This window comes from Manis javanica, chromosome 11, assembly GCF_040802235.1.
Source record: "Manis javanica isolate MJ-LG chromosome 11, MJ_LKY, whole genome shotgun sequence".
Classification (NCBI taxonomy): domain Eukaryota; kingdom Metazoa; phylum Chordata; class Mammalia; order Pholidota; family Manidae; genus Manis; species Manis javanica.
In genome coordinates, this window is record NC_133166.1 from 45,637,461 (window position 1) to 45,658,548 (window position 21,088).

The 21,088-nt window shown below is 45.8% G+C and overlaps 8 pseudogenes; all 8 read left to right on the forward strand.

Moving 5' to 3' along the window:
• The first annotated feature begins 1,680 nt into the window (after positions 1 to 1,680).
• LOC140844655 (nuclear distribution protein nudE-like 1 pseudogene) lies at positions 1,681 to 2,697 on the forward strand (annotated as a pseudogene).
• A 1,156-nt stretch (positions 2,698 to 3,853) lies between these two features.
• Positions 3,854 to 4,870, forward strand: LOC140844656 (nuclear distribution protein nudE-like 1 pseudogene; annotated as a pseudogene).
• A 3,329-nt stretch (positions 4,871 to 8,199) lies between these two features.
• On the forward strand, positions 8,200 to 9,120 carry LOC140844657 (nuclear distribution protein nudE-like 1 pseudogene; annotated as a pseudogene).
• Positions 9,121 to 10,372: 1,252 nt separating this feature from the next.
• LOC140844658 (nuclear distribution protein nudE-like 1 pseudogene) lies at positions 10,373 to 11,293 on the forward strand (annotated as a pseudogene).
• Positions 11,294 to 12,545: 1,252 nt separating this feature from the next.
• Positions 12,546 to 13,521, forward strand: LOC140844659 (nuclear distribution protein nudE-like 1 pseudogene; annotated as a pseudogene).
• Positions 13,522 to 14,718: 1,197 nt separating this feature from the next.
• Positions 14,719 to 15,639, forward strand: LOC140844660 (nuclear distribution protein nudE-like 1 pseudogene; annotated as a pseudogene).
• Positions 15,640 to 16,891: 1,252 nt separating this feature from the next.
• Positions 16,892 to 17,867, forward strand: LOC140844661 (nuclear distribution protein nudE-like 1 pseudogene; annotated as a pseudogene).
• A 1,197-nt stretch (positions 17,868 to 19,064) lies between these two features.
• Positions 19,065 to 20,040, forward strand: LOC140844662 (nuclear distribution protein nudE-like 1 pseudogene; annotated as a pseudogene).
• The last annotated feature ends 1,048 nt before the right edge of the window (positions 20,041 to 21,088 follow it).

Sequence of the window (21,088 nt, forward strand, 5' to 3'; positions counted from 1 at the left end):
TCTCTGTGCAGAGGTTAAAGGATGAAGTAAGAGAGTTAAAACAAGAACTAGCAGCTCGCGAAAGACAAGAAGTAACCAGAAAGCAAACTCTAGACTCTGAAAAGAGGGATTCTGCTGTGCAAGTGTCACTTTCTTTGCCAGCCACTCCTGTTGCCAAAGGAATGGAAAACAGTTTTCCTTCACCAAAAGCTATACCAAACCATTTTGGTATGAGCCCACTAACTCCTCCTGCCAGTACATCGGCACTAAACACGGGGAAGGATCTCTTATGGAAGGTAGTAGGAGCATTCGTATCAAAATTAACAGCTTGCAGGAATTTTGCAGAGTTCCAAGCATCACAAAAATCCTGTATTCCAGGGAATGATAACTGGGTTGATAATCGGCTACGGGAAAAAGCTCTGTCAATCAGGGCATTCGCCTTTGTTTAATAAAGGGGCAGTGAACTATTTTGACCAGCTGCTCCTCCTCCTCCTGGACTGGGCCCCTTGCACCCGTTGTTGGCCCCCAATGTGTTGCCTCTCAGTCTGTGTGAACACCCCTGCCTCCAGGTGGGTGCTCCTGCCCTCTCAACAATCCATAGAGAAGGGGTCAGTTCTGTAAGGCTGCTTATCACACCATATTTCCTTTTTCTGTGCCTTGTTTACATTTTTCTTTTCCTCCATCATCAATTGTCTAGGCTTCCACCACCCAAATAAAGGTGCTTTATCTAAACTTTTTATCTTAAACTCAGGGCCTACTTTCTTAAGAACCTAGGCGAAGACAATTGAAAAGTCCCTTTCCCAATGCCTAAAATTCGTATTCAGAATTTACTACTCATTTTCTCTTCTATGAGATCATATACACTGTTATTTACCTGTTTTTTCCTGTGAAATTTATTGTTTCCACATTGAAAGATTTTTTTGAGGGGAAAGAAATACATTAGGAACTCTTTCAGCTCTAAGGCATTTAAACTTAGCTGTCTTGCCCATCAGTTCATAAAACTGAGCTGGGAATGACCCCAGCCACTTCCAAGTCATCTCTTTATGCCACAGCAAAAAAGAAAAAGAAAAAGAAAAATGGCCAGAACTGTACTTAATTCTAATCAAGTTTATCTACTATATTACCTTACTTAGTTCTGCCCTTTCCCCTCTTTGAGGGTAAGAAAGTTGATGTTCATCATCATTGTATCTCCAGCTATAAAAACATGTTCCACATAATAAGACCCAAAGAGATTCATCTTACGTGAACAAGAACAGCTAAACACTGACACTTGAAGGAACTGGAAAGCCGACTTTTAACCACGGTGGTGCCTCTTTCCCGAGTGGCAAAGTGTGCAGGGAAAACTTCGATGTCCAAAAGCGCATATTGCGGAGCTTGGGAGCGCCTGTGCACAAGGCCACTGTCAGTCTGACCTTAACGCGGTGGGCCTGACCCCGCCCCCGGCGACGCCCTCCTCATGACAGCCCCGCGCTGGCATGCTCTGAACCACGCCCTCTATGTCACAGAATGTCTCCCGGGCAACCCCTGATGCGCTGGGGAGGAGCTGGACACTGAGGTGCGTGGAGTGGAGCTCAGAGCTTGGAACTGCGGAGTGGAGCAGTGGCTGAGCTGCTGGGCGGCCCTGGCTGGGCCAGAAGAGCGGAGACGTCTGCCGAGAGGCGCTGAACGTGCCCTTTTGACAGGCTGGAGACTTTCTTGACTATGGATGTTGAAGATAAACCATATTTTTCTAGTTTAGAGGAGGAAACTGCTTTCTGGAAAGAACTTTCCTTCAAGTATAAACAAAGCTTCCAGGAAACTCAGGATGAGCTACTTGAATTCCAGGAAAGAAGCAGGGAATTAGAAGCAGAGTTGGAGGCACAGTTAGTACTGGCTGAACAAAGTAAGAGAGACTTGCAAGCTGACAACCAAAGACTGAAATACGAAGTGGAGGCATTAAAAGAGAAGCCAGAACATGAGCATGCACAAAGTTACAAGCAGGTCACAGTAGTAGAGGATGATTTAAATCAGACTCGGGTGGTTAAGGAGCAGTTGCAGAAGTACGTGAGAGAGCTGGAGCAAGCCAAGGATGACCTGGAGCGTGCACAAAGGGCAGCAGTAGTTTCCCTGGAAGAGTCTGAGCAAAGGCTAGATGAGGCCCTCGAAAGAAATGCATACTTAGAGAGTGAACTTGATGAAAAGGAATCTTCGTTGGTCTCTGTGCAGAGGTTAAAGGATGAAGTAAGAGAGTTAAAACAAGAACTAGCAGCTCGCGAAAGACAAGAAGTAACCAGAAAGCAAACTCTAGACTCTGAAAAGAGGGATTCTGCTGTGCAAGTGTCACTTTCTTTGCCAGCCACTCCTGTTGCCAAAGGAATGGAAAACAGTTTTCCTTCACCAAAAGCTATACCAAACCATTTTGGTATGAGCCCACTAACTCCTCCTGCCAGTACATCGGCACTAAACATGGGGAAGGATCTCTTATGGAAGGTAGTAGGAGCATTCGTATCAAAATTAACAGCTTGCAGGAATTTTGCAGAGTTCCAAGCATCACAAAAATCCTGTATTCCAGGGAATGATAACTGGGTTGATAATCGGCTACGGGAAAAAGCTCTGTCAATCAGGGCATTCGCCTTTGTTTAATAAAGGGGCAGTGAACTATTTTGACCAGCTGCTCCTCCTCCTCCTGGACTGGGCCCCTTGCACCCGTTGTTGGCCCCCAATGTGTTGCCTCTCAGTCTGTGTGAACACCCCTGCCTCCAGGTGGGTGCTCCTGCCCTCTCAACAATCCATAGAGAAGGGGTCAGTTCTGTAAGGCTGCTTATCACACCATATTTCCTTTTTCTGTGCCTTGTTTACATTTTTCTTTTCCTCCATCATCAATTGTCTAGGCTTCCACCACCCAAATAAAGGTGCTTTATCTAAACTTTTTATCTTAAACTCAGGGCCTACTTTCTTAAGAACCTAGGCGAAGACAATTGAAAAGTCCCTTTCCCAATGCCTAAAATTCGTATTCAGAATTTACTACTCATTTTCTCTTCTATGAGATCATATACACTGTTATTTACCTGTTTTTTCCTGTGAAATTTATTGTTTCCACATTGAAAGATTTTTTTGAGGGGAAAGAAATACATTAGGAACTCTTTCAGCTCTAAGGCATTTAAACTTAGCTGTCTTGCCCATCAGTTCATAAAACTGAGCTGGGAATGACCCCAGCCACTTCCAAGTCATCTCTTTATGCCACAGCAAAAAAGAAAAAGAAAAAGAAAAATGGCCAGAACTGTACTTAATTCTAATCAAGTTTATCTACTATATTACCTTACTTAGTTCTGCCCTTTCCCCTCTTTGAGGGTAAGAAAGTTGATGTTCATCATCATTGTATCTCCAGCTATAAAAACATGTTCCACATAATAAGACCCAAAGAGATTCATCTTACGTGAACAAGAACAGCTAAACACTGACACTTGAAGGAACTGGAAAGCCGACTTTTAACCACGGTGGTGCCTCTTTCCCGAGTGGCAAAGTGTGCAGGGAAAACTTCGATGTCCAAAAGCGCATATTGCGGAGCTTGGGAGCGCCTGTGCACAAGGCCACTGTCAGTCTGACCTTAACGCGGTGGGCCTGACCCCGCCCCCGGCGACGCCCTCCTCATGACAGCCCCGCGCTGGCATGCTCTGAACCACGCCCTCTATGTCACAGAATGTCTCCCGGGCAACCCCTGATGCGCTGGGGAGGAGCTGGACACTGAGGTGCGTGGAGTGGAGCTCAGAGCTTGGAACTGCGGAGTGGAGCAGTGGCTGAGCTGCTGGGCGGCCCTGGCTGGGCCAGAAGAGCGGAGACGTCTGCCGAGAGGCGCTGAACGTGCCCTTTTGACAGGCTGGAGACTTTCTTGACTATGGATGTTGAAGATAAACCATATTTTTCTAGTTTAGAGGAGGAAACTGCTTTCTGGAAAGAACTTTCCTTCAAGTATAAACAAAGCTTCCAGGAAACTCAGGATGAGCTACTTGAATTCCAGGAAAGAAGCAGGGAATTAGAAGCAGAGTTGGAGGCACAGTTAGTACTGGCTGAACAAAGTAAGAGAGACTTGCAAGCTGACAACCAAAGACTGAAATACGAAGTGGAGGCATTAAAAGAGAAGCCAGAACATGAGCATGCACAAAGTTACAAGCAGGTCACAGTAGTAGAGGATGATTTAAATCAGACTCGGGTGGTTAAGGAGCAGTTGCAGAAGTACGTGAGAGAGCTGGAGCAAGCCAAGGATGACCTGGAGCGTGCACAAAGGGCAGCAGTAGTTTCCCTGGAAGAGTCTGAGCAAAGGCTAGATGAGGCCCTCGAAAGAAATGCATACTTAGAGAGTGAACTTGATGAAAAGGAATCTTCGTTGGTCTCTGTGCAGAGGTTAAAGGATGAAGTAAGAGAGTTAAAACAAGAACTAGCAGCTCGCGAAAGACAAGAAGTAACCAGAAAGCAAACTCTAGACTCTGAAAAGAGGGATTCTGCTGTGCAAGTGTCACTTTCTTTGCCAGCCACTCCTGTTGCCAAAGGAATGGAAAACAGTTTTCCTTCACCAAAAGCTATACCAAACCATTTTGGTATGAGCCCACTAACTCCTCCTGCCAGTACATCGGCACTAAACATGGGGAAGGATCTCTTATGGAAGGTAGTAGGAGCATTCGTATCAAAATTAACAGCTTGCAGGAATTTTGCAGAGTTCCAAGCATCACAAAAATCCTGTATTCCAGGGAATGATAACTGGGTTGATAATCGGCTACGGGAAAAAGCTCTGTCAATCAGGGCATTCGCCTTTGTTTAATAAAGGGGCAGTGAACTATTTTGACCAGCTGCTCCTCCTCCTCCTGGACTGGGCCCCTTGCACCCGTTGTTGGCCCCCAATGTGTTGCCTCTCAGTCTGTGTGAACACCCCTGCCTCCAGGTGGGTGCTCCTGCCCTCTCAACAATCCATAGAGAAGGGGTCAGTTCTGTAAGGCTGCTTATCACACCATATTTCCTTTTTCTGTGCCTTGTTTACATTTTTCTTTTCCTCCATCATCAATTGTCTAGGCTTCCACCACCCAAATAAAGGTGCTTTATCTAAACTTTTTATCTTAAACTCAGGGCCTACTTTCTTAAGAACCTAGGCGAAGACAATTGAAAAGTCCCTTTCCCAATGCCTAAAATTCGTATTCAGAATTTACTACTCATTTTCTCTTCTATGAGATCATATACACTGTTATTTACCTGTTTTTTCCTGTGAAATTTATTGTTTCCACATTGAAAGATTTTTTTGAGGGGAAAGAAATACATTAGGAACTCTTTCAGCTCTAAGGCATTTAAACTTAGCTGTCTTGCCCATCAGTTCATAAAACTGAGCTGGGAATGACCCCAGCCACTTCCAAGTCATCTCTTTATGCCACAGCAAAAAAGAAAAAGAAAAAGAAAAATGGCCAGAACTGTACTTAATTCTAATCAAGTTTATCTACTATATTACCTTACTTAGTTCTGCCCTTTCCCCTCTTTGAGGGTAAGAAAGTTGATGTTCATCATCATTGTATCTCCAGCTATAAAAACATGTTCCACATAATAAGACCCAAAGAGATTCATCTTACGTGAACAAGAACAGCTAAACACTGACACTTGAAGGAACTGGAAAGCCGACTTTTAACCACGGTGGTGCCTCTTTCCCGAGTGGCAAAGTGTGCAGGGAAAACTTCGATGTCCAAAAGCGCATATTGCGGAGCTTGGGAGCGCCTGTGCACAAGGCCACTGTCAGTCTGACCTTAACGCGGTGGGCCTGACCCCGCCCCCGGCGACGCCCTCCTCATGACAGCCCCGCGCTGGCATGCTCTGAACCACGCCCTCTATGTCACAGAATGTCTCCCGGGCAACCCCTGATGCGCTGGGGAGGAGCTGGACACTGAGGTGCGTGGAGTGGAGCTCAGAGCTTGGAACTGCGGAGTGGAGCAGTGGCTGAGCTGCTGGGCGGCCCTGGCTGGGCCAGAAGAGCGGAGACGTCTGCCGAGAGGCGCTGAACGTGCCCTTTTGACAGGCTGGAGACTTTCTTGACTATGGATGTTGAAGATAAACCATATTTTTCTAGTTTAGAGGAGGAAACTGCTTTCTGGAAAGAACTTTCCGTCAAGTATAAACAAAGCTTCCAGGAAACTCAGGATGAGCCACTTGAATTCCAGGAAAGAAGCAGGGAATTAGAAGCAGAGTTGGAGGCACAGTTAGTACTGGCTGAACAAAGTAAGAGAGACTTGCAAGCTGACAACCAAAGACTGAAATACGAAGTGGAGGCATTAAAAGAGAAGCCAGAACATGAGCATGCACAAAGTTACAAGCAGGTCACAGTAGTAGAGGATGATTTAAATCAGACTCGGGTGGTTAAGGAGCAGTTGCAGAAGTACGTGAGAGAGCTGGAGCAAGCCAAGGATGACCTGGAGCGTGCACAAAGGGCAGCAGTAGTTTCCCTGGAAGAGTCTGAGCAAAGGCTAGATGAGGCCCTCGAAAGAAATGCATACTTAGAGAGTGAACTTGATGAAAAGGAATCTTCGTTGGTCTCTGTGCAGAGGTTAAAGGATGAAGTAAGAGAGTTAAAACAAGAACTAGCAGCTCGCGAAAGACAAGAAGTAACCAGAAAGCAAACTCTAGACTCTGAAAAGAGGGATTCTGCTGTGCAAGTGTCACTTTCTTTGCCAGCCACTCCTGTTGCCAAAGGAATGGAAAACAGTTTTCCTTCACCAAAAGCTATACCAAACCATTTTGGTATGAGCCCACTAACTCCTCCTGCCAGTACATCGGCACTAAACACGGGGAAGGATCTCTTATGGAAGGTAGTAGGAGCATTCGTATCAAAATTAACAGCTTGCAGGAATTTTGCAGAGTTCCAAGCATCACAAAAATCCTGTATTCCAGGGAATGATAACTGGGTTGATAATCGGCTACGGGAAAAAGCTCTGTCAATCAGGGCATTCGCCTTTGTTTAATAAAGGGGCAGTGAACTATTTTGACCAGCTGCTCCTCCTCCTCCTGGACTGGGCCCCTTGCACCCGTTGTTGGCCCCCAATGTGTTGCCTCTCAGTCTGTGTGAACACCCCTGCCTCCAGGTGGGTGCTCCTGCCCTCTCAACAATCCATAGAGAAGGGGTCAGTTCTGTAAGGCTGCTTATCACACCATATTTCCTTTTTCTGTGCCTTGTTTACATTTTTCTTTTCCTCCATCATCAATTGTCTAGGCTTCCACCACCCAAATAAAGGTGCTTTATCTAAACTTTTTATCTTAAACTCAGGGCCTACTTTCTTAAGAACCTAGGCGAAGACAATTGAAAAGTCCCTTTCCCAATGCCTAAAATTCGTATTCAGAATTTACTACTCATTTTCTCTTCTATGAGATCATATACACTGTTATTTACCTGTTTTTTCCTGTGAAATTTATTGTTTCCACATTGAAAGATTTTTTTGAGGGGAAAGAAATACATTAGGAACTCTTTCAGCTCTAAGGCATTTAAACTTAGCTGTCTTGCCCATCAGTTCATAAAACTGAGCTGGGAATGACCCCAGCCACTTCCAAGTCATCTCTTTATGCCACAGCAAAAAAGAAAAAGAAAAAGAAAAATGGCCAGAACTGTACTTAATTCTAATCAAGTTTATCTACTATATTACCTTACTTAGTTCTGCCCTTTCCCCTCTTTGAGGGTAAGAAAGTTGATGTTCATCATCATTGTATCTCCAGCTATAAAAACATGTTCCACATAATAAGACCCAAAGAGATTCATCTTACGTGAACAAGAACAGCTAAACACTGACACTTGAAGGAACTGGAAAGCCGACTTTTAACCACGGTGGTGCCTCTTTCCCGAGTGGCAAAGTGTGCAGGGAAAACTTCGATGTCCAAAAGCGCATATTGCGGAGCTTGGGAGCGCCTGTGCACAAGGCCACTGTCAGTCTGACCTTAACGCGGTGGGCCTGACCCCGCCCCCGGCGACGCCCTCCTCATGACAGCCCCGCGCTGGCATGCTCTGAACCACGCCCTCTATGTCACAGAATGTCTCCCGGGCAACCCCTGATGCGCTGGGGAGGAGCTGGACACTGAGGTGCGTGGAGTGGAGCTCAGAGCTTGGAACTGCGGAGTGGAGCAGTGGCTGAGCTGCTGGGCGGCCCTGGCTGGGCCAGAAGAGCGGAGACGTCTGCCGAGAGGCGCTGAACGTGCCCTTTTGACAGGCTGGAGACTTTCTTGACTATGGATGTTGAAGATAAACCATATTTTTCTAGTTTAGAGGAGGAAACTGCTTTCTGGAAAGAACTTTCCTTCAAGTATAAACAAAGCTTCCAGGAAACTCAGGATGAGCTACCTGAATTCCAGGAAAGAAGCAGGGAATTAGAAGCAGAGTTGGAGGCACAGTTAGTACTGGCTGAACAAAGTAAGAGAGACTTGCAAGCTGACAACCAAAGACTGAAATACGAAGTGGAGGCATTAAAAGAGAAGCCAGAACATGAGCATGCACAAAGTTACAAGCAGGTCACAGTAGTAGAGGATGATTTAAATCAGACTCGGGTGGTTAAGGAGCAGTTGCAGAAGTACGTGAGAGAGCTGGAGCAAGCCAAGGATGACCTGGAGCGTGCACAAAGGGCAGCAGTAGTTTCCCTGGAAGAGTCTGAGCAAAGGCTAGATGAGGCCCTCGAAAGAAATGCATACTTAGAGAGTGAACTTGATGAAAAGGAATCTTCGTTGGTCTCTGTGCAGAGGTTAAAGGATGAAGTAAGAGAGTTAAAACAAGAACTAGCAGCTCGCGAAAGACAAGAAGTAACCAGAAAGCAAACTCTAGACTCTGAAAAGAGGGATTCTGCTGTGCAAGTGTCACTTTCTTTGCCAGCCACTCCTGTTGCCAAAGGAATGGAAAACAGTTTTCCTTCACCAAAAGCTATACCAAACCATTTTGGTATGAGCCCACTAACTCCTCCTGCCAGTACATCGGCACTAAACACGGGGAAGGATCTCTTATGGAAGGTAGTAGGAGCATTCGTATCAAAATTAACAGCTTGCAGGAATTTTGCAGAGTTCCAAGCATCACAAAAATCCTGTATTCCAGGGAATGATAACTGGGTTGATAATCGGCTACGGGAAAAAGCTCTGTCAATCAGGGCATTCGCCTTTGTTTAATAAAGGGGCAGTGAACTATTGTGACCAGCTGCTCCTCCTCCTCCTGGACTGGGCCCCTTGCACCCGTTGTTGGCCCCCAATGTGTTGCCTCTCAGTCTGTGTGAACACCCCTGCCTCCAGGTGGGTGCTCCTGCCCTCTCAACAATCCATAGAGAAGGGGTCAGTTCTGTAAGGCTGCTTATCACACCATATTTCCTTTTTCTGTGCCTTGTCTACATTTTTCTTTTCCTCCATCATCAATTGTCTAGGCTTCCACCACCCAAATAAAGGTGCTTTATCTAAACTTTTTATCTTAAACTCAGGGCCTACTTTCTTAAGAACCTAGGCGAAGACAATTGAAAAGTCCCTTTCCCAATGCCTAAAATTCGTATTCAGAATTTACTACTCATTTTCTCTTCTATGAGATCATATACACTGTTATTTACCTGTTTTTTCCTGTGAAATTTATTGTTTCCACATTGAAAGATTTTTTTGAGGGGAAAGAAATACATTAGGAACTCTTTCAGCTCTAAGGCATTTAAACTTAGCTGTCTTGCCCATCAGTTCATAAAACTGAGCTGGGAATGACCCCAGCCACTTCCAAGTCATCTCTTTATGCCACAGCAAAAAAGAAAAAGAAAAAGAAAAATGGCCAGAACTGTACTTAATTCTAATCAAGTTTATCTACTATATTACCTTACTTAGTTCTGCCCTTTCCCCTCTTTGAGGGTAAGAAAGTTGATGTTCATCATCATTGTATCTCCAGCTATAAAAACATGTTCCACATAATAAGACCCAAAGAGATTCATCTTACGTGAACAAGAACAGCTAAACACTGACACTTGAAGGAACTGGAAAGCCGACTTTTAACCACGGTGGTGCCTCTTTCCCGAGTGGCAAAGTGTGCAGGGAAAACTTCGATGGCCAAAAGCGCATATTGCGGAGCTTGGGAGCGCCTGTGCACAAGGCCACTGTCAGTCTGACCTTAACGCGGTGGGCCTGACCCCGCCCCCGGCGACGCCCTCCTCATGACAGCCCCGCGCTGGCATGCTCTGAACCACGCCCTCTAGGTCACAGAATGTCTCCCGGGCAACCCCTGATGCGCTGGGGAGGAGCTGGACACTGAGGTGCGTGGAGTGGAGCTCAGAGCTTGGAACTGCGGAGTGGAGCAGTGGCTGAGCTGCTGGGCGGCCCTGGCTGGGCCAGAAGAGCGGAGACGTCTGCCGAGAGGCGCTGAACGTGCCCTTTTGACAGGCTGGAGACTTTCTTGACTATGGATGTTGAAGATAAACCATATTTTTCTAGTTTAGAGGAGGAAACTGCTTTCTGGAAAGAACTTTCCTTCAAGTATAAACAAAGCTTCCAGGAAACTCAGGATGAGCTACCTGAATTCCAGGAAAGAAGCAGGGAATTAGAAGCAGAGTTGGAGGCACAGTTAGTACTGGCTGAACAAAGTAAGAGAGACTTGCAAGCTGACAACCAAAGACTGAAATACGAAGTGGAGGCATTAAAAGAGAAGCCAGAACATGAGCATGCACAAAGTTACAAGCAGGTCACAGTAGTAGAGGATGATTTAAATCAGACTCGGGTGGTTAAGGAGCAGTTGCAGAAGTACGTGAGAGAGCTGGAGCAAGCCAAGGATGACCTGGAGCGCGCACAAAGGGCAGCAGTAGTTTCCCTGGAAGAGTCTGAGCAAAGGCTAGATGAGGCCCTCGAAAGAAATGCATACTTAGAGAGTGAACTTGATGAAAAGGAATCTTCGTTGGTCTCTGTGCAGAGGTTAAAGGATGAAGTAAGAGAGTTAAAACAAGAACTAGCAGCTCGCGAAAGACAAGAAGTAACCAGAAAGCAAACTCTAGACTCTGAAAAGAGGGATTCTGCTGTGCAAGTGTCACTTTCTTTGCCAGCCACTCCTGTTGCCAAAGGAATGGAAAACAGTTTTCCTTCACCAAAAGCTATACCAAACCATTTTGGTATGAGCCCACTAACTCCTCCTGCCAGTACATCGGCACTAAACATGGGGAAGGATCTCTTATGGAAGGTAGTAGGAGCATTCGTATCAAAATTAACAGCTTGCAGGAATTTTGCAGAGTTCCAAGCATCACAAAAATCCTGTATTCCAGGGAATGATAACTGGGTTGATAATCGGCTACGGGAAAAAGCTCTGTCAATCAGGGCATTCGCCTTTGTTTAATAAAGGGGCAGTGAACTATTGTGACCAGCTGCTCCTCCTCCTCCTGGACTGGGCCCCTTGCACCCGTTGTTGGCCCCCAATGTGTTGCCTCTCAGTCTGTGTGAACACCCCTGCCTCCAGGTGGGTGCTCCTGCCCTCTCAACAATCCATAGAGAAGGGGTCAGTTCTGTAAGGCTGCTTATCACACCATATTTCCTTTTTCTGTGCCTTGTCTACATTTTTCTTTTCCTCCATCATCAATTGTCTAGGCTTCCACCACCCAAATAAAGGTGCTTTATCTAAACTTTTTATCTTAAACTCAGGGCCTACTTTCTTAAGAACCTAGGCGAAGACAATTGAAAAGTCCCTTTCCCAATGCCTAAAATTCGTATTCAGAATTTACTACTCATTTTCTCTTCTATGAGATCATATACACTGTTATTTACCTGTTTTTTTCTGTGAAATTTATTGTTTCCACATTGAAAGATTTTTTTGAGGGGAAAGAAATACATTAGGAACTCTTTCAGCTCTAAGGCATTTAAACTTAGCTGTCTTGCCCATCAGTTCATAAAACTGAGCTGGGAATGACCCCAGCCACTTCCAAGTCATCTCTTTATGCCACAGCAAAAAAGAAAAAGAAAAAGAAAAATGGCCAGAACTGTACTTAATTCTAATCAAGTTTATCTACTATATTACCTTACTTAGTTCTGCCCTTTCCCCTCTTTGAGGGTAAGAAAGTTGATGTTCATCATCATTGTATCTCCAGCTATAAAAACATGTTCCACATAATAAGACCCAAAGAGATTCATCTTACGTGAACAAGAACAGCTAAACACTGACACTTGAAGGAACTGGAAAGCCGACTTTTAACCACGGTGGTGCCTCTTTCCCGAGTGGCAAAGTGTGCAGGGAAAACTTCGATGGCCAAAAGCGCATATTGCGGAGCTTGGGAGCGCCTGTGCACAAGGCCACTGTCAGTCTGACCTTAACGCGGTGGGCCTGACCCCGCCCCCGGCGACGCCCTCCTCATGACAGCCCCGCGCTGGCATGCTCTGAACCACGCCCTCTATGTCACAGAATGTCTCCCGGGCAACCCCTGATGCGCTGGGGAGGAGCTGGACACTGAGGTGCGTGGAGTGGAGCTCAGAGCTTGGAACTGCGGAGTGGAGCAGTGGCTGAGCTGCTGGGCGGCCCTGGCTGGGCCAGAAGAGCGGAGACGTCTGCCGAGAGGCGCTGAACGTGCCCTTTTGACAGGCTGGAGACTTTCTTGACTATGGATGTTGAAGATAAACCATATTTTTCTAGTTTAGAGGAGGAAACTGCTTTCTGGAAAGAACTTTCCTTCAAGTATAAACAAAGCTTCCAGGAAACTCAGGATGAGCTACCTGAATTCCAGGAAAGAAGCAGGGAATTAGAAGCAGAGTTGGAGGCACAGTTAGTACTGGCTGAACAAAGTAAGAGAGACTTGCAAGCTGACAACCAAAGACTGAAATACGAAGTGGAGGCATTAAAAGAGAAGCCAGAACATGAGCATGCACAAAGTTACAAGCAGGTCACAGTAGTAGAGGATGATTTAAATCAGACTCGGGTGGTTAAGGAGCAGTTGCAGAAGTACGTGAGAGAGCTGGAGCAAGCCAAGGATGACCTGGAGCGCGCACAAAGGGCAGCAGTAGTTTCCCTGGAAGAGTCTGAGCAAAGGCTAGATGAGGCCCTCGAAAGAAATGCATACTTAGAGAGTGAACTTGATGAAAAGGAATCTTCGTTGGTCTCTGTGCAGAGGTTAAAGGATGAAGTAAGAGAGTTAAAACAAGAACTAGCAGCTCGCGAAAGACAAGAAGTAACCAGAAAGCAAACTCTAGACTCTGAAAAGAGGGATTCTGCTGTGCAAGTGTCACTTTCTTTGCCAGCCACTCCTGTTGCCAAAGGAATGGAAAACAGTTTTCCTTCACCAAAAGCTATACCAAACCATTTTGGTATGAGCCCACTAACTCCTCCTGCCAGTACATCGGCACTAAACACGGGGAAGGATCTCTTATGGAAGGTAGTAGGAGCATTCGTATCAAAATTAACAGCTTGCAGGAATTTTGCAGAGTTCCAAGCATCACAAAAATCCTGTATTCCAGGGAATGATAACTGGGTTGATAATCGGCTACGGGAAAAAGCTCTGTCAATCAGGGCATTCGCCTTTGTTTAATAAAGGGGCAGTGAACTATTTTGACCAGCTGCTCCTCCTCCTCCTGGACTGGGCCCCTTGCACCCGTTGTTGGCCCCCAATGTGTTGCCTCTCAGTCTGTGTGAACACCCCTGCCTCCAGGTGGGTGCTCCTGCCCTCTCAACAATCCATAGAGAAGGGGTCAGTTCTGTAAGGCTGCTTATCACACCATATTTCCTTTTTCTGTGCCTTGTCTACATTTTTCTTTTCCTCCATCATCAATTGTCTAGGCTTCCACCACCCAAATAAAGGTGCTTTATCTAAACTTTTTATCTTAAACTCAGGGCCTACTTTCTTAAGAACCTAGGCGAAGACAATTGAAAAGTCCCTTTCCCAATGCCTAAAATTCGTATTCAGAATTTACTACTCATTTTCTCTTCTATGAGATCATATACACTGTTATTTACCTGTTTTTTTCTGTGAAATTTATTGTTTCCACATTGAAAGATTTTTTTGAGGGGAAAGAAATACATTAGGAACTCTTTCAGCTCTAAGGCATTTAAACTTAGCTGTCTTGCCCATCAGTTCATAAAACTGAGCTGGGAATGACCCCAGCCACTTCCAAGTCATCTCTTTATGCCACAGCAAAAAAGAAAAAGAAAAAGAAAAATGGCCAGAACTGTACTTAATTCTAATCAAGTTTATCTACTATATTACCTTACTTAGTTCTGCCCTTTCCCCTCTTTGAGGGTAAGAAAGTTGATGTTCATCATCATTGTATCTCCAGCTATAAAAACATGTTCCACATAATAAGACCCAAAGAGATTCATCTTACGTGAACAAGAACAGCTAAACACTGACACTTGAAGGAACTGGAAAGCCGACTTTTAACCACGGTGGTGCCTCTTTCCCGAGTGGCAAAGTGTGCAGGGAAAACTTCGATGGCCAAAAGCGCATATTGCGGAGCTTGGGAGCGCCTGTGCACAAGGCCACTGTCAGTCTGACCTTAACGCGGTGGGCCTGACCCCGCCCCCGGCGACGCCCTCCTCATGACAGCCCCGCGCTGGCATGCTCTGAACCACGCCCTCTATGTCACAGAATGTCTCCCGGGCAACCCCTGATGCGCTGGGGAGGAGCTGGACACTGAGGTGCGTGGAGTGGAGCTCAGAGCTTGGAACTGCGGAGTGGAGCAGTGGCTGAGCTGCTGGGCGGCCCTGGCTGGGCCAGAAGAGCGGAGACGTCTGCCGAGAGGCGCTGAACGTGCCCTTTTGACAGGCTGGAGACTTTCTTGACTATGGATGTTGAAGATAAACCATATTTTTCTAGTTTAGAGGAGGAAACTGCTTTCTGGAAAGAACTTTCCTTCAAGTATAAACAAAGCTTCCAGGAAACTCAGGATGAGCTACCTGAATTCCAGGAAAGAAGCAGGGAATTAGAAGCAGAGTTGGAGGCACAGTTAGTACTGGCTGAACAAAGTAAGAGAGACTTGCAAGCTGACAACCAAAGACTGAAATACGAAGTGGAGGCATTAAAAGAGAAGCCAGAACATGAGCATGCACAAAGTTACAAGCAGGTCACAGTAGTAGAGGATGATTTAAATCAGACTCGGGTGGTTAAGGAGCAGTTGCAGAAGTACGTGAGAGAGCTGGAGCAAGCCAAGGATGACCTGGAGCGCGCACAAAGGGCAGCAGTAGTTTCCCTGGAAGAGTCTGAGCAAAGGCTAGATGAGGCCCTCGAAAGAAATGCATACTTAGAGAGTGAACTTGATGAAAAGGAATCTTCGTTGGTCTCTGTGCAGAGGTTAAAGGATGAAGTAAGAGAGTTAAAACAAGAACTAGCAGCTCGCGAAAGACAAGAAGTAACCAGAAAGCAAACTCTAGACTCTGAAAAGAGGGATTCTGCTGTGCAAGTGTCACTTTCTTTGCCAGCCACTCCTGTTGCCAAAGGAATGGAAAACAGTTTTCCTTCACCAAAAGCTATACCAAACCATTTTGGTATGAGCCCACTAACTCCTCCTGCCAGTACATCGGCACTAAACACGGGGAAGGATCTCTTATGGAAGGTAGTAGGAGCATTCGTATCAAAATTAACAGCTTGCAGGAATTTTGCAGAGTTCCAAGCATCACAAAAATCCTGTATTCCAGGGAATGATAACTGGGTTGATAATCGGCTACGGGAAAAAGCTCTGTCAATCAGGGCATTCGCCTTTGTTTAATAAAGGGGCAGTGAACTATTGTGACCAGCTGCTCCTCCTCCTCCTGGACTGGGCCCCTTGCACCCGTTGTTGGCCCCCAATGTGTTGCCTCTCAGTCTGTGTGAACACCCCTGCCTCCAGGTGGGTGCTCCTGCCCTCTCAACAATCCATAGAGAAGGGGTCAGTTCTGTAAGGCTGCTTATCACACCATATTTCATTTTTCTGTGCCTTGTCTACTTTTTTCTTTTCCTCCATCATCAATTGTCTAGGCTTCCACCACCCAAATAAAGGTGCTTTATCTAAACTTTTTATCTTAAACTCAGGGCCTACTTTCTTAAGAACCTAGGCGAAGACAATTGAAAAGTCCCTTTCCCAATGCCTAAAATTCGTATTCAGAATTTACTACTCATTTTCTCTTCTATGAGATCATATACACTGTTATTTACCTGTTTTTTTCTGTGAAATTTATTGTTTCCACATTGAAAGATTTTTTTGAGGGGAAAGAAATACATTAGGAACTCTTTCAGCTCTAAGGCATTTAAACTTAGCTGTCTTGCCCATCAGTTCATAAAACTGAGCTGGGAATGACCCCAGCCACTTCCAAGTCATCTCTTTATGCCACAGCAAAAAAAAAAAAGAAAAAGAAAAATGGCCAGAACTGTACTTAATTCTAATCAAGTTTATCTACTATATTACCTTACTTAGTTCTGCCCTTTCCCCTCTTTGAGGGTAAGAAAGTTGATGTTCATCATCATTGTATCTCCAGCTATAAAAACATGTTCCACATAATAAGACCCAAAGAGATTCATCTTACGTGAACAAGAACAGCTAAACACTGACACTTGAAGGAACTGGAAAGCCGACTTTTAACCACGGTGGTGCCTCTTTCCCGAGTGGCAAAGTGTGCAGGGAAAACTTCGATGGCCAAAAGCGCATATTGCGGAGCTTGGGAGCGCCTGTGCACAAGGCCACTGTCAGTCTGACCTTAACGCGGTGGGCCTGACCCCGCCCCCGGCGACGCCCTCCTCATGACAGCCCCGCGCTGGCATGCTCTGAACCACGCCCTCTATGTCACAGAATGTCTCCCGGGCAACCCCTGATGCGCTGGGGAGGAGCTGGACACTGAGGTGCGTGGAGTGGAGCTCAGAGCTTGGAACTGCGGAGTGGAGCAGTGGCTGAGCTGCTGGGCGGCCCTGGCTGGGCCAGAAGAGCGGAGACGTCTGCCGAGAGGCGCTGAACGTGCCCTTTTGACAGGCTGGAGACTTTCTTGACTATGGATGTTGAAGATAAACCATATTTTTCTAGTTTAGAGGAGGAAACTGCTTTCTGGAAAGAACTTTCCTTCAAGTATAAACAAAGCTTCCAGGAAACTCAGGATGAGCTACCTGAATTCCAGGAAAGAAGCAGGGAATTAGAAGCAGAGTTGGAGGCACAGTTAGTACTGGCTGAACAAAGTAAGAGAGACTTGCAAGCTGACAACCAAAGACTGAAATACGAAGTGGAGGCATTAAAAGAGAAGCCAGAACATGAGCATGCACAAAGTTACAAGCAGGTCACAGTAGTAGAGGATGATTTAAATCAGACTCGGGTGGTTAAGGAGCAGTTGCAGAAGTACGTGAGAGAGCTGGAGCAAGCCAAGGATGACCTGGAGCGCGCACAAAGGGCAGCAGTAGTTTCCCTGGAAGAGTCTGAGCAAAGGCTAGATGAGGCCCTCGAAAGAAATGCATACTTAGAGAGTGAACTTGATGAAAAGGAATCTTCGTTGGTCTCTGTGCAGAGGTTAAAGGATGAAGTAAGAGAGTTAAAACAAGAACTAGCAGCTCGCGAAAGACAAGAAGTAACCAGAAAGCAAACTCTAGACTCTGAAAAGAGGGATTCTGCTGTGCAAGTGTCACTTTCTTTGCCAGCCACTCCTGTTGCCAAAGGAATGGAAAACAGTTTTCCTTCACCAAAAGCTATACCAAACCATTTTGGTATGAGCCCACTAACTCCTCCTGCCAGTACATCGGCACTAAACACGGGGAAGGATCTCTTATGGAAGGTAGTAGGAGCATTCGTATCAAAATTAACAGCTTGCAGGAATTTTGCAGAGTTCCAAGCATCACAAAAATCCTGTATTCCAGGGAATGATAACTGGGTTGATAATCGGCTACGGGAAAAAGCTCTGTCAATCAGGGCATTCGCCTTTGTTTAATAAAGGGGCAGTGAACTATTTTGACCAGCTGCTCCTCCTCCTCCTGGACTGGGCCCCTTGCACCCGTTGTTGGCCCCCAATGTGTTGCCTCTCAGTCTGTGTGAACACCCCTGCCTCCAGGTGGGTGCTCCTGCCCTCTCAACAATCCATAGAGAAGGGGTCAGTTCTGTAAGGCTGCTTATCACACCATATTTCCTTTTTCTGTGCCTTGTCTACATTTTTCTTTTCCTCCATCATCAATTGTCTAGGCTTCCACCACCCAAATAAAGGTGCTTTATCTAAACTTTTTATCTTAAACTCAGGGCCTACTTTCTTAAGAACCTAGGCGAAGACAATTGAAAAGTCCCTTTCCCAATGCCTAAAATTCGTATTCAGAATTTACTACTCATTTTCTCTTCTATGAGATCATATACACTGTTATTTACCTGTTTTTTTCTGTGAAATTTATTGTTTCCACATTGAAAGATTTTTTTGAGGGGAAAGAAATACATTAGGAACTCTTTCAGCTCTAAGGCATTTAAACTTAGCTGTCTTGCCCATCAGTTCATAAAACTGAGCTGGGAATGACCCCAGCCACTTCCAAGTCATCTCTTTATGCCACAGCAAAAAAGAAAAAGAAAAAGAAAAATGGCCAGAACTGTACTTAATTCTAATCAAGTTTATCTACTATATTACCTTACTTAGTTCTGCCCTTTCCCCTCTTTGAGGGTAAGAAAGTTGATGTTCATCATCATTGTATCTCCAGCTATAAAAACATGTTCCACATAATAAGACCCAAAGAGATTCATCTTACGTGAACAAGAACAGCTAAACACTGACACTTGAAGGAACTGGAAAGCCGACTTTTAACCACGGTGGTGCCTCTTTCCCGAGTGGCAAAGTGTGCAGGGAAAACTTCGATGGCCAAAAGCGCATATTGCGGAGCTTGGGAGCGCCTGTGCACAAGGCCACTGTCAGTCTGACCTTAACGCGGTGGGCCTGACCCCGCCCCCGGCGACGCCCTCCTCATGACAGCCCCGCGCTGGCATGCTCTGAACCACGCCCTCTATGTCACAGAATGTCTCCCGGGCAACCCCTGATGCGCTGGGGAGGAGCTGGACACTGAGGTGCGTGGAGTGGAGCTCAGAGCTTGGAACTGCGGAGTGGAGCAGTGGCTGAGCTGCTGGGCGGCCCTGGCTGGGCCAGAAGAGCGGAGACGTCTGCCGAGAGGCGCTGAACGTGCCCTTTTGACAGGCTGGAGACTTTCTTGACTATGGATGTTGAAGATAAACCATATTTTTCTAGTTTAGAGGAGGAAACTGCTTTCTGGAAAGAACTTTCCTTCAAGTATAAACAAAGCTTCCAGGAAACTCAGGATGAGCTACCTGAATTCCAGGAAAGAAGCAGGGAATTAGAAGCAGAGTTGGAGGCACAGTTAGTACTGGCTGAACAAAGTAAGAGAGACTTGCAAGCTGACAACCAAAGACTGAAATACGAAGTGGAGGCATTAAAAGAGAAGCCAGAACATGAGCATGCACAAAGTTACAAGCAGGTCACAGTAGTAGAGGATGATTTAAATCAGACTCGGGTGGTTAAGGAGCAGTTGCAGAAGTACGTGAGAGAGCTGGAGCAAGCCAAGGATGACCTGGAGCGCGCACAAAGGGCAGCAGTAGTTTCCCTGGAAGAGTCTGAGCAAAGGCTAGATGAGGCCCTCGAAAGAAATGCATACTTAGAGAGTGAACTTGATGAAAAGGAATCTTCGTTGGTCTCTGTGCAGAGGTTAAAGGATGAAGTAAGAGAGTTAAAACAAGAACTAGCAGCTCGCGAAAGACAAGAAGTAACCAGAAAGCAAACTCTAGACTCTGAAAAGAGGGATTCTGCTGTGCAAGTGTCACTTTCTTTGCCAGCCACTCCTGTTGCCAAAGGAATGGAAAACAGTTTTCCTTCACCAAAAGCTATACCAAACCATTTTGGTATGAGCCCACTAACTCCTCCTGCCAGTACATCGGCACTAAACACGGGGAAGGATCTCTTATGGAAGGTAGTAGGAGCATTCGTATCAAAATTAACAGCTTGCAGGAATTTTGCAGAGTTCCAAGCATCACAAAAATCCTGTATTCCAGGGAATGATAACTGGGTTGATAATCGGCTACGGGAAAAAGCTCTGTCAATCAGGGCATTCGCCTTTGTTTAATAAAGGGGCAGTGAACTATTTTGACCAGCTGCTCCTCCTCCTCCTGGACTGGGCCCCTTGCACCCGTTGTTGGCCCCCAATGTGTTGCCTCTCAGTCTGTGTGAACACCCCTGCCTCCAGGTGGGTGCTCCTGCCCTCTCAACAATCCATAGAGAAGGGGTCAGTTCTGTAAGGCTGCTTATCACACCATATTTCCTTTTTCTGTGCCTTGTCTACTTTTTTCTTTTCCTCCATCATCAATTGTCTAGGCTTCCACCACCCAAATAAAGGTGCTTTATCTAAACTTTTTATCTTAAACTCAGGGCCTACTTTCTTAAGAACCTAGGCGAAGACAATTGAAAAGTCCCTTTCCCAATGCCTAAAATTCGTATTCAGAATTTACTACTCATTTTCTCTTCTATGAGATCATATACACTGTTATTTACCTGTTTTTTTCTGTGAAATTTATTGTTTCCACATTGAAAGATTTTTTTGAGGGGAAAGAAATACATTAGGAACTCTTTCAGCTCTAAGGCATTTAAACTTAGCTGTCTTGCCCATCAGTTCATAAAACTGAGCTGGGAATGACCCCAGCCACTTCCAAGTCATCTCTTTATGCCACAGCAAAAAAGAAAAAGAAAAAGAAAAATGGCCAGAACTGTACTTAATTCTAATCAAGTTTATCTACTATATTACCTTACTTAGTTCTGCCCTTTCCCCTCTTTGAGGGTAAGAAAGTTGATGTTCATCATCATTGTATCTCCAGCTATAAAAACATGTTCCACATAATAAGACCCAAAGAGATTCATCTTACGTGAACAAGAACAGCTAAACACTGACACTTGAAGGAACTGGAAAGCCGACTTTTAACCACGGTGGTGCCTCTTTCCCGAGTGGCAAAGTGTGCAGGGAAAACTTCGATGGCCAAAAGCGCATATTGCGGAGCTTGGGAGCGCCTGTGCACAAGGCCACTGTCAGTCTGACCTTAACGCGGTGGGCCTGACCCCGCCCCCGGCGACGCCCTCCTCATGACAGCCCCGCGCTGGCATGCTCTGAACCACGCCCTCTATGTCACAGAATGTCTCCCGGGCAACCCCTGATGCGCTGGGGAGGAGCTGGACACT